This window comes from Diachasma alloeum, unplaced genomic scaffold (assembly GCF_001412515.2).
Source record: "Diachasma alloeum isolate Michigan unplaced genomic scaffold, Dall2.0 Dall_scaffold_00209, whole genome shotgun sequence".
NCBI lineage: Eukaryota > Metazoa > Arthropoda > Insecta > Hymenoptera > Braconidae > Diachasma > Diachasma alloeum.
The window spans coordinates 1611022-1623467 of record NW_021680374.1 but is presented as its reverse complement, the minus strand read 5'-3'; the positions used below and the strand labels follow the sequence as shown (position 1 = coordinate 1623467).

Here is a 12446-nt window from a genome sequence, read left to right as displayed (position 1 = left end):
TCTCTCTCTCTCTCTCTCTCTCTCTCTCTCTCTCTCTCTCTCTCTCTCTCTCTCTCGATTATTTTTCTCGCTTGTTTGGATTACGTTTGTCATGAATGGTCGGGAGGAATTATCCGGTTCACATGTGCACCAGTTACATGTGCCTCAAGGTTATACGATTGGTAAGGTAGATGATAAAGACTCGCTCCATCTCTTTCTTCTCTACATCAGGGAAATTCAAGATGACGGGGAGAGAGTTGCGGAAGAGGAAGGGAGATAGCAGTTGTTTTTCATTATTTGACGGACATAGCAAGGTCATTTTTTTTTAGGCAGTACTGTGCTCTGTTTGGAGGAGTCGTGATATCATGAGTGAAAAAATCCAATTGGTTTTGAGCTCATGAAATAGAAATAAATTATGTCAAAAATTCCAAATGAAACTTTGAAACCTTTTTTCTTCACAATGAGAAACATAAATTATTTGTCACAAAAGTTTGACACTGACGATAATTTTCTTCGCAGGCATACAATTTTTATCAATTTTTTGCTATTTTTTAATAAATTTTTTCTACATTTTAATGAATCTTCTTTCTGATCTCACAGAATTCATTTTTTCATAAGGCTCTGTATAATTTTGCCACTTCTGAATTAATTATTGTCAATAACACTCGACTGCCAATTGAACTCGAACTCAACCAGAATTTTTTACTTCATTATCAACTGTCGTTTAAAATTTATTTCCATTTTCATCTTCAAAATTCAAGTTATGTTTACACTACTTTAACCTCACTTTATTCTTGACACTAGAGCGGCAGTAGCGCCCCACAGTGATGCAATTACGAAGCACACGGATGTGTGTGTAAAAAACGAAATGATAAAACTCAAATTCTAAACAATTCACTTGAATAATTTCTCCATAAAAGAAAACTGGAAAATATTCATGTTCCTCTCGAGGCGGTAAGAATCTAAAAATGATTTATGTTTCAAATCAGCTGCTTTTTTATGTCTGGGATGGCAAGAACATCTTGAGGATGAAGTATTATGGGGCTATAATGGGGCACTTGTCCCTACGCCTTTCTTCAGCGTTGAGTGAAATGAGAGTTATCTCAGTGGTCAAGGTCACCGCGGCGGCCAGTAGAATATACGCCACCAACTGAGTAAATATTTTTCAACCGATCTCGATCATCTTTTTTTCTCCCCTCTCTCTCTTTCTCTCTCGCTGCAAGCTATTTTTGCCCATTATCCGAGTGGATTTTTTGTTTTCGTTTCATCTCGCATTTTTTTTTTCCCTCTGAGAACGTGTGCGCTCATGACAGCGCGGACCGAAGGGGGTTAGGCACATGGGTGAGGCGAGTTGATATAGAATTTTGTTTACACAGTATCGTATGTACCGTGCGGAATACCTCGTGTTGAGTACGATAAAAATGATAAAAGTGAATTTATCTCGCAAATTTTTTTGCTATTGGAGGTTTTTTCTGGCGATGTGGCACGCGAGTCCATCACGTGCACATGATTGAAATCGTTAAGACAGGGGTAATGATGGTGATTTTGATGCATTTTTTTATGAGATAAGTGTGACCATCGATAAGAAAATTAATTGAAAGATTGATAGATAATTCGTTTGAAAATAATCTTCAAGAATTTACGTAAAGTAATAATCGTGAATTATTAGCATAAAATTTTGGGTGAAAATACTTCGTTCAATAAACAAGATAAATTGTTTGAAATTTAACTAAAATTTTTTTTTTTATTCAATTTTTTTAAATCTTCCCCTGACAACAGCTTCTAATTATTAATGTTTACATTTATTATCAAATTTACGTAATGATTAATTCATATCTCGACATGTGGATGAAAATAATCGATGATTAGCATAATATTTTCGGTAAAAATACAACTTTCAGTAAATAACATAAATTGTTTGAAATGTCGCTGAAATTATTCTTTTTTTTTTCTTCAAATATTTAAAAATCTTTCACAAGAGGAACATAAAATTATTAAATTTACGAATTTCGAATGTATCACGAGACGAATTGAGACGGAAAATGGGGATTAAATCCACCGGGATAAATAAAAGAATTAAGAGAGCTGAAATATTCAAGAAAGCACATGTTTGTACATATGTATTATGTATTCTAAATTTACGGGAGGGACAACGGTATTACCGAGTTCACACTGTGACCCTGAACTCCGACCCTTCGGCTGTTCACGAGCTCAAGGATATCTTAAAGACGACAGGGCGACATTTCGCAGTCCCTCTTTCCACAGCTACCAATTCGTCCTGAGTCTTTCAAAAGGATAAAAAACATCCTCACTGCCGGTTCTTAATTAAACTTTTCACCATTTTCTTCATTTAACTCGTCTGACGAGAGACCGGTGACTCAGAAATTCTACAAATAACTGGGGGGGAAAAAATAAAGAAGAATTTACACCGAAAAAACAGTCATTTAATTAAACTTTTGTTATCATCACCTTTGTCGCCGGTCTCTCTTTTCACGCTCACTCGGGCTGAAAAATTCGTCTTATATCTAAATTCAAGACGCGAGACGGTGTTTTTTATCGACTATAAAGAGAAAAATTTATTAGACTGTTGATTGCTAAATTTATGCAAATTCTTCTGGCTAGACCTAGGGAATACTAAATAACGAAAACAAAGAACTCAATTGTAAATACAAAATCAACTTCTCACCAATGAAAAAACAAACAATTGGGTACACGTGGGACAGAACAATAGTAATTGATAATTACCAGAGAGGAAACTCGATTAAAATAATTTCATGATAAAAATTCAGCTTTGGCAGGCGTGATTCAAGGTTAAAAATTTTTTTCATCACCACGAAATGTAGAAAAAAATAAAATGGACAACGCGTTGATTACAAAATTTATGCAAATTCCTCCTCTAGGTCGCACAAAGAAGTATAAGCAGGTACAAAAAAATCGTCTCAAGCGCCTTATATCCCCTGATATACCATTCACCCATTAGCATTCATGAAGCGTCGAGTCATTTTGTGGATCTTTTTTTAGTCACAAAGAGTATCAGACCTTTTCAAGACGCTCAAAATGCCCGGAAATTCAGCCTCACTCGTGTTTTAATCTCCAAAAAAATTTATCACATTTTTTCAAAGGAATATTAGTTCAATTATTTTATGGTAATTAGTAAATCAGGAAAATTCAGGATAATTTGGTACTGAATTCATGTTTTGATTGGGATCTTGTGAACATACACAAAGATTCACTCGTCTTTTAATCTTAAAAAACAAATTCTATCACATTTTATCGAAGGAATATTAGTTAAATAATTCTATCAAAATTACTAAATCATGAAAATTCGGCATAATTCGCTGGCATTCTGGAATTCAGAATTTTCCTTCGAGTTCCGCAGTTCCTCTGGATATTCTCAATTTCGCATTTTCAATTATCAACTTCTAAATTTAAAAATGCCTCAAATCACTCGAAAAAATCAAATATTTACAAGAGCAACTGTTATCTTGTGAACATTCACGGGATTTCCCATTCCCCATCGGCCATAAACCACCTCTGGAATACTCGAAATTGAAGTATGAGAACTCGTTGAAGGCCATTGTGTGTACGCCACTGTAAATTATTACAACGTGAAACTACGGGGGATTTGGAGGGTGGGGGCAGGTTTACTGCTAATTGGTTTGTTAACGTTTGTGTTTACCTCCCGGGAGGCTGATACGTCAACGCTGAGTTGATTTGTCTTTTCAATGGAAATTCGAGAATTTATGTACATTTGAGAGAACAATTCACGTCGAGGCAATTGAATTTTCTACCGAGTAAAACTGCTTTCACCTTTTCAAACCCCTTTCAACAAAATTCTCAACCGCAGGAAATCAATAAACTATTAAATTGTCTAAAAACAACCCAAATGAATATCGTAATTCGCACTGAAAAAACATAATGAGCTGTCTCTAAACGTGATTCAACATTTAAAATATCTCGTATAACGGACGCATGAGAACTAGACCCGAGAGTACTACCTCCTGTCATTAATAAAGCTTTTTTTCACTGGATAATATTCTCTCGATAGCCGAATGAAATGAAAAAGTGAAGAAAATGTATAAAGCGTACATTAAAGTCGAGGTGTTTCGGTCGAGTATGGTAATGTGATAGCCCCGGTTTGTCGAACGATTCTGTCATGGGGATTAATAAATTATCCCAAAAATTATCGCCATTCAATGATTTTTCTTCTTCATTCCAATGAAGAGTAATATTTTTCCTCTTCATTCGAATGGAGAATAATTTTAATACCCTCTCAACTCGGTTATTTCTCGACGAGACAAGTCCATCATCTGATTCAGACCGTGAGAAACTCCCTCTTGAGTTTAAACATCGGAGATGGGTTTAACGAAATGCAGGGGATTACCCCTGGACACAGTCAGACTTCTCCGAGAGCCATTCCGAGTGCATTAGAGACGTGAGGATTCAGTGTAATGCCTTTGGAGGATCTCTGTCACATCTCACTCGCATTGTTCTTTATTTTCCTTGGGGCGCCACTAATGAGCTTAGTCATGCTGTATTTTTGGAAGTTAATCCGCCCTGTTTTATAAATTAATACCTCCTCGCGGTCATCTTTGGTTTCATTACGGAGTCAAGGTTGATGTAGCCTTGAGATGCTCTCGTTAGCAAGAATTGGGGGGAGTTGACTATAAAATTCATTTCACGTTCGTTAAATTTTTTTCGCAGTTTAATTACTTAAAAATTTAGGACGATGTGTGCAAGGGGGCGCAATCCCTCACCTTGTGATCTCAAAGTCATGGGATTCAGTTTGAATTCACATTTAATTTTCATCGTCTGAGAATTGTTGCTGAAATGTTCATGAAGTTTCAATTCTTTGCGCGCGAATTATCAAATTTTTATTTCGTTTTAAAACTCTTTAAATTCACAATTTTGTTTTTTTGCCTCAACGATTGTTGATATTCTCACATTTATCAAACGCAGAATTAATCGAGAAGCCCGCGTTAGTAAAAATTCGAGGCTGTTGACGATAAAATTTTTATTCACGGTTTAATTACTTAAAAATTCACTTTGAATTCAAATTTAATGTCGCTCTCCTGAAAATTAATTACTAAACTGTTCATGGAATATTATTTTCTTTTCCAAGAGTTAATATCAGGCGTGGAGTGGTGCTATTTTACTTTAAAACTTCAAATTCACAAATTACTTTTTTCCGTCAACAATTATTGACATTCTCCGATTTATCAAGCCCAAAATTAGTTGAGAGGCCCTCGTTAGTAAAAATTGGAGGGACTTGACGGTAAAATAATCACGTTTGTTAAATTTTTTCCACTGTTTAATTACTTGAAAATTAAATTCGGCACGTGGAGCTACCCTCCGGGCTCTCCGATAGACCTTATCATTCTACTCGTCTCTCCAATCCACACCTCACGCACTCAAAGCCCTGAAATTCAATTTGAAACAAAAATTGCCGCTTGTTTCTGACTCTTCAATTCGTCCGTGAGGGGAGCCCCATCAAAGGCGTTTCCTTCACCGGTGGGGGGAGGAGGTATGAACGTGACGAGGACGAAAATTGCATTGGGCGGGGTGCTGGGATGGTAAAGAGAGATTTTTTGACGGCCGAGGGATGGGGCGAAAATTCCGAGAAATGTCCGAAACAGACTGCAGTGTTTGCTGAGGGATTCGTGAGGCGTTGCGGGTGGTCCTGAAAATTGGGCGCTGNTTCGATTTTGGCGAAAGTCGACTTTCCCCCTGGAAAAGCGGAAAATCTGACCCTTTGAAAATCTGGAAAAAAATTTTTTTTCAGTTTTCACTTTTTCGACATACTTTTGAGAGTTCTGAGTAGCTCGTCGCTTAAATAGTTGGAATCAACGTTCACCTGGCTAAAAAATTCGATTTNGGGGGGGGGGGGATTGCTGCAATCGTATCGGTATTTCTTGAGAGCTGTCAGGGGCAGCTGGGTTTGTTAAACGGAAAAGTTTCATGTCTTCAATGGATAACGAGCAAAATTTCCTGGGGTGGAACTCAGTTCTTGCACTCTCGTAAATTACGGGGCAGAACAGGTCACTTTCATTCAGTAAAAAAATATTCTGTAATGATTCCTTTTGTTGGAATGAATCGAAGTTGAAATTTGAATTATTTAGTTTTGTCAGTGTCGAGTAGATTCGCAGACTGAAAATGATTGCATAATTAATGGTTTATCAATCGCATGAAGCTGAAACTGGAAGAATATTCGTCAGCGGAAAATTCAATTTAGGGGATATTTTAGAAAAAAAAATTTTTTTGTTTCGACATTTCTGGCGCCTTCGAGGGTTTCATTGGCATTAGAGGGACCAATAAATACGGAATCAACATTCACTCGGCTAAAAAATTAGATTTTGCCGAAAGTCGACTTTCCCGCTGAAAAAATCCAAGATCTGACACTTCGGCCCCGGGGAAAATTTTTTTTTTCCATTTTCACTTTTTCCACATACTTTTGAGAGTTCTGAATAGCCCGTCGCTTAAATAGTTGGAATCAACGTTCACCTGGCTAAAAAATTCGATTTTGGCGAAAGTCGACTTTCCCCCTGGAAAAATCCAATAGCTGACACTTTGGCCCTCGTGATCCTTGTGACCCTTCGACCGACTTTCCCCCTGAAAAAATCCAAGATCTGACACTTTGGCCCCCGATGAAAAAATTTTTTTTTCAGTTTTTCAAAGGGTCAGATTTTCCGCTTTTCCAGGGGGAAAGTCGACTTTCGCCAAAATCGAATTTTGTAGCCAGGTGAACGTTGATTCCAACTATTTAAGCGACGAGCTATTCAGAACTCTCAAAAGTATGTCGAAAAAGTGAAAACTGAAAAAGTTTTTTTTTTCAGATTTTCAAAGGGTCAGATTTTCCGCTTTTCCAGGGCGAAAGTCGACTTTCCCCCTGGAAAAATCCAATAGCTGACACTTTGGCCCTCGTGATCCTTGTGACCCTTCGACCGACTTTCCCCCTGAAAAAATCCAAGATCTGACACTTTGGCCCCCGATGAAAAAATTTTTTTTTTCAGTTTTCACCTTTTCCACATACTTTTGAGAGTTCTGAATAGCCCGTCGCTTAAATAGTTGGAATCAATGTTCACTCGGCTAAAGAAACATTCTCTGAAAATGATTTCACTCGAATCGTTATAAATCTTTCCTCCAAAGAGGGACAAGCACCCGACAACACTCCACATCCGGGGAAAAGACGGAGGGTAAAAGCCCCCCCCAGTAATCGCCGAGTCCTCTTAAAGGCTGTCGCGCGATTATCGGATAACACCAGAAGATCTCGATTAATGACCGATATTACGCGAGAACACGAGGGCTGTGGGTACCACCGTGCATGTGTACTCCATCTCAGGGAGTACCTTCTCCCCCCCCTCATCTCTTCTTTATTTTTACATTATGCTGTACTTCATTCAGGGCCTTGTTACAGAATAACTATCCTCGTTTTTCTTATTTCACAACGTTACACGCTGGGCTTTTTTTGAAGATATTAATCTAGGCTTAGTCCGTAGTCGTAAATCAAGGGAATGGGGTTTTGGTTTGGTTGAGGTGCATTTAAGAGGGGGAAATGAATGTCGATTATTCCTCGCAGGAGTAGCCAAATTCCTACTGTGATTATAATGAGGCTGTTGATGAATTGGATGCACCAGTGGAGATTAACAAATTCTCGAGCCGCGAGTTATTCATCAAAACGTCAGCAAAACTAATTCAGAAAAATCGGGTCCTCTTGAGCGAGTGAAGAATTATTTCTGGTGCTTGTCGTTGGAGATAATTATTTTTGTCTTAATTAAAACAGCTGGTAGAGCTGTGAAATTAGTTTTGAATTGTTACTTGGTGAATGAAATGCATCTCCAGAGCAAAATACTTGATTACCACGTCCCAAGTGTCTCCTTCTTCTTCTCGACTTTGCAGACGATTATTTAACGACTCGAATCCCCCCTCGGGAGCCCTCAGAAGTCGATTCCAGTGTCAACGAATGGAGAAGGCGAATGAGACAGACGAGAACACTCTCACGTACTCACTTAATTTGCGTTCGTCTCGCGTTTTAACGTCAACTTTTCCCCCTCTCAGTTCACGTTTTGTTCTATTCAAACATCCTCTGTCTGTTTTGTTTCAATTGTCCTTCGGTATTCTGCGAGCTGTCAGACCGGACATCCTGGCCTATTGTCTAGTTATTAGGGATTATTGTTTCTTCGTTAGAACACCTGACAGCCTCCAAAAATACTCTGGGAGCTGATAAGAATATTCGTCTTGGTTTTTTTTTTTTTTTTTTTTTTTTTTTTTTTTTTTTTTTTTTTTCGATACTTCATGTTGATGGTGAATTTAGAATTCTTTAGTAATTCTTTTGTTTGTCACCTGCCCGTCATTTCCTTATCGTCACGTACCTCACGTAGGTCTTAAGTAATTCGTGAAGTGAATTTTGAATGTCATGGCTACGTCTCGAGGTCACATAGTGCCTCTGCATCAAACATCCCCCCGTCTGTTGTATTATTTTCTTATTCATGCGGCACCCTGGAGGAACCGGGAAAGAGCTTACTCAGTCACTCTGGCTGGAGTCACCCACAATGAATTATGAATTCTCGGTGGCAGTAAAAGGGTTAGAAACCCCGGGGGTAAGACGCTCTACACCTGACGTAACCCCGTAATTCCTCCATTTATTGAAGTGGACGTCGCTTTTGCCGTACACTATTGGGATTTCTGGGATGAAGTTTCAAAAGATTTCTCCGGCAAAAATTTGCTATTTTGATAACTAACGTGGAATTATGGAAAGTCATAGGAATCAGGAAAAATCAACGATTCAGCGTATTTTTGTACTAAATATTCACGTTTCGATTGATAATTCAAGGAAATTGTGAAATTCTCGTTTTCTTGTTGTTTTAAATTTAGAACTCCAATATATTTTCACTGTTAAATTGAATTGAATTTTGCTTTTGTAAAATTTTATTTGCAAACTCTCTAAAAATAATTCTTTTGCTCAATAATTGTCGATTTTTTCGTATTCATCATGCGCAAAATTAAATATTCTTGTTTTTGCATTTTCATTCATTGAATCATGAACCCCATAAATTTTATTTTCTTCTATTTTTTATGTATAAAATGACGCGGCTAGTGCATTTAATTTTTTTATATAAAAAATTTATTAATGAGGATTCTTCCTAATTTGAATGAAGAAAAAAAATCTTCTCTTCTCGAATATAAAAAATCTCTTAAGAAATCAAAACGCATATGATATGATGACTGAACTCTGAACGAGGAAGTTTGCAAACGATTACAAAATATAAGAGTCTCGAATGGCTTTCACACCTGATGTGCCCGAATGAGCCGCATAGGCGGATGACATTTGATTACGTAAAGGTGGTTTATTACTGGCGTCAAAATATCGTAAAACGTCAGTTTTACGCCTACAAAAAGAATCTGAGAAATGGATGGAAGAATGATTATGCATACCCTCTTTAGACACTTCATCACGGACAAAAGGAGTGTCACACACCCCTCCACTAATTTCCTCTAGGCGATACGTCATGCCACAATCATGACTTTTCAGAGCAATAATATCTTCCGCCACGTGATGTCAACATTCGGGGGAGAGGGATTTAGGATTTTAGACGGTGGAGGGAAGGCTTTTTAATCGTCCTTTGTTCGGGGTTTGGGTGAAGGCGGAGGTGGGAACATTCATTTTATTTTCCTTCAATTTTACTCGTAAAGACACTGAGATTATTATTATGAAAAGTATTCAGTGGGGATTACAAATTTTTTTGCGGTTTTCTAGCCACTAAACTTATCAATTCAATGCGTTTTTATTTTGTTTTTATTTTCATTCAACAAATTTTGATTACATTGAATCTTTTAATTTAAAAATCGATAAACAATGAGCGTAATTCATGTCACATTCCAAAAACTCTTGGAATAAAAAACAGAAATTGTTGGAATTTTTTCAAATTCCATTTTTTCATTTGCAAATTTTAAATAGTAAACCGGCAGGAAATGGAATAATTATAAAAATCATAGAATCATTGAAAAAATGTCGACATAAAATTCCATAATTTCCCATTGATAATGAACGCTTAATAATTTAGCAGAATGTGATTTGAATTCTATCGTATGAATCGTTCCACTCTCAAACACAAGGAGTCATTCTTGATTTTTAAAGACACTCCTAACATTGCATATCATTCCGGAGTGAAATGTGATTGTAGGAAATTTTTCGGAACTGTCACGGAATTTTTCAAGAGCGTTCCCTAATTTTCATCTTAATCTCCTGTCAAAAAATCACGAACCGTCACTCAAATTTTCTGCGTCAATTCCGTAATCGGTGAGCGAATGTTCCGTAATTTTACTGAACATTTCTCTTCGCGAGAAAACAAAAAATAAAAAAATCCACCCCCTGATTCCTCAAATCTCCTCTCTTCATTAAACCCAACAACACAATTGCACAGCCGCAAAAATAACCCATTCCATATGAATCCACGTTTTCACATCTGCACGAATTAGCGTCACGCGATGGTCATACCAGAGTTGCGATTGGGCGTGACAGTGTGACCCGCATCGATGATACATCACGTACGCCCAACCAACAACACAAACCTAGACTCGTCTGGAAAGGTGGTACACAACAGTGTGTTTGTTGGCATTGGCATTGAGTGGAAGGGCACGTGAGTCACACAGGCTCTTGAGTATTCGCATTCTAACTGCGCACATACATAACACTCCGGGCCGAGCGAGAATGTAAGAGGGAAAAAAAAATGAAACAAAATAGATTTTAACGCCGAAACGAACACGAGGGGGACCTTGAATTGAACGAAGAGGGAAAGAGAAATGTTACGCACTCTTGAGTCACTGGAGATTAGATTACACACTCGATGATGAAGTGAATCGACACGGGTTTATTTATTTTCCCGGTGCAGTTTGTGCACTGCAGTCTCGGCAGATGTGCATTCGATCTATCGGATCTATCGTTTCCACTATCGATCATCGTTTCTTGCGCCCACGTAGACGAGACGAGGGCCCCGGATACGTCTGGATGGGATCTGCCTGATCACGCACTGGCCGCATCCACTGATAAATGAGAGTGGAACAGTTAAAGGGAACGCGGGGCTTCGGGATGCCTTTGGGGCGATGTTTTGTTGGATTTGCATTAGTACAAGGCCCTGTTAACGTGCGCAAGAGGCAGACATTTCTTTTCTGTCTGGCAGTCGTGCCGAGAGAGATGATGATAACAATGTGGTACCGTCTGGGCTTGTGGACCAGTCGACTTGTATATCAAACACGGGACTCGTTATTACGTTATAAAAGCCTGGATTATAGGCGAGAGGTGGAGATAATGCGGATGTGGAGGCGGGGGCTTTTCTCTGAAATACTTCTCTGCGATCCGGATTTTTTTTTCAACCCCGGCGAGGGAGGGGCGCTTGATTACAACGGAAAATCCCATTTTGGGATTTTTTAGGGAATAAAAAAAGTATTTTTTTGGGCGCAGTTTGGAGAAAAAATTAGGAAATTACAGATCAATCATTCAATTTGTCAATTAAATTTGCAGTTTGAGAAAAATTTGAAAAAAATTGCGCACAGCGCCATTAAAATTACATTTTGAACAGAATTATTATTTTTCGGACATTCGTTGTTTATAAATTATTTATAGACAATGCTCGTAACTTAAAAAATAGCAATTTTGCAATTTCAAATTGCAAATTTCTTCAATTTAATGAAATGATTGAACTGAAATTTACGGTTTTTATTTATGTGTTCATCAGATTTAGACTTTAATTTTTCTCATAAAAAAAATGAAAGGTTCCTCGAACCTGAAGATGATTTCCCATAAATAATCGAGTGAAAGAATAAAACACATCAAAACACAATATTTCAAACTCAAATGATCTTTAGAATAATCATCACAATTATTTTCCACATGCCACTGACTCGGTATTTTAAAGTCTGTCCTTGAAACTCCTCTTAAGCCACATTTCAGCCGGGTCTGATCCCTCCCGTGGCCCTTACCTACCTCGAGACTCGTTTGAAAAGACGTAAAAAAAAAATTTAGAGCCCCCGATAAAACCAGTTTGTAAGCCTTAGCCCACCGGAGCCCCGAAGCCTTTGGTTAGCCACGAAAATTTTCGCGAGGCGTGACATGAATTCGACGCGAGACGAACGCATCAAGAAGCCACCGTTCGATTCCAAGATTATTGATCAGCAATAAAAAGAATACACTCGGATATTTGGGAGTTTTTTTTGTTCGTCTAGGTGTGGCGTTTTTCAAAATTATTTTATTATTCTAGTGCAGAGGCCGCCCCCTCGCGCATTCTCATCGAGATATGCCCTCCGGTAATAGCCGAAAACCGGTCTTCTCTGTGTTCCTCATTTTTTTGTTTCAACTCTGGGTATAAATTTGGATATAAAATATTTTTAACACTGGATATTTCGCGTCGTTGACTCGAGGCTCGGCCTTTTGTTCGTATTTCAGTTCCTCCGTGGTTCGATGGTAAACGACA

The 12446-nt window shown here is 38.0% G+C and overlaps 1 protein-coding gene across 1 annotated transcript in view; it reads left to right on the top strand.

The window, feature by feature from the left end:
* LOC107036405 (headcase protein) overlaps nucleotides 1–12446 on the top strand; it is a 108869-nt gene that overhangs the window by 6665 nt on the left and 89758 nt on the right. The gene's annotated exons all lie outside the window — the stretch shown is intronic.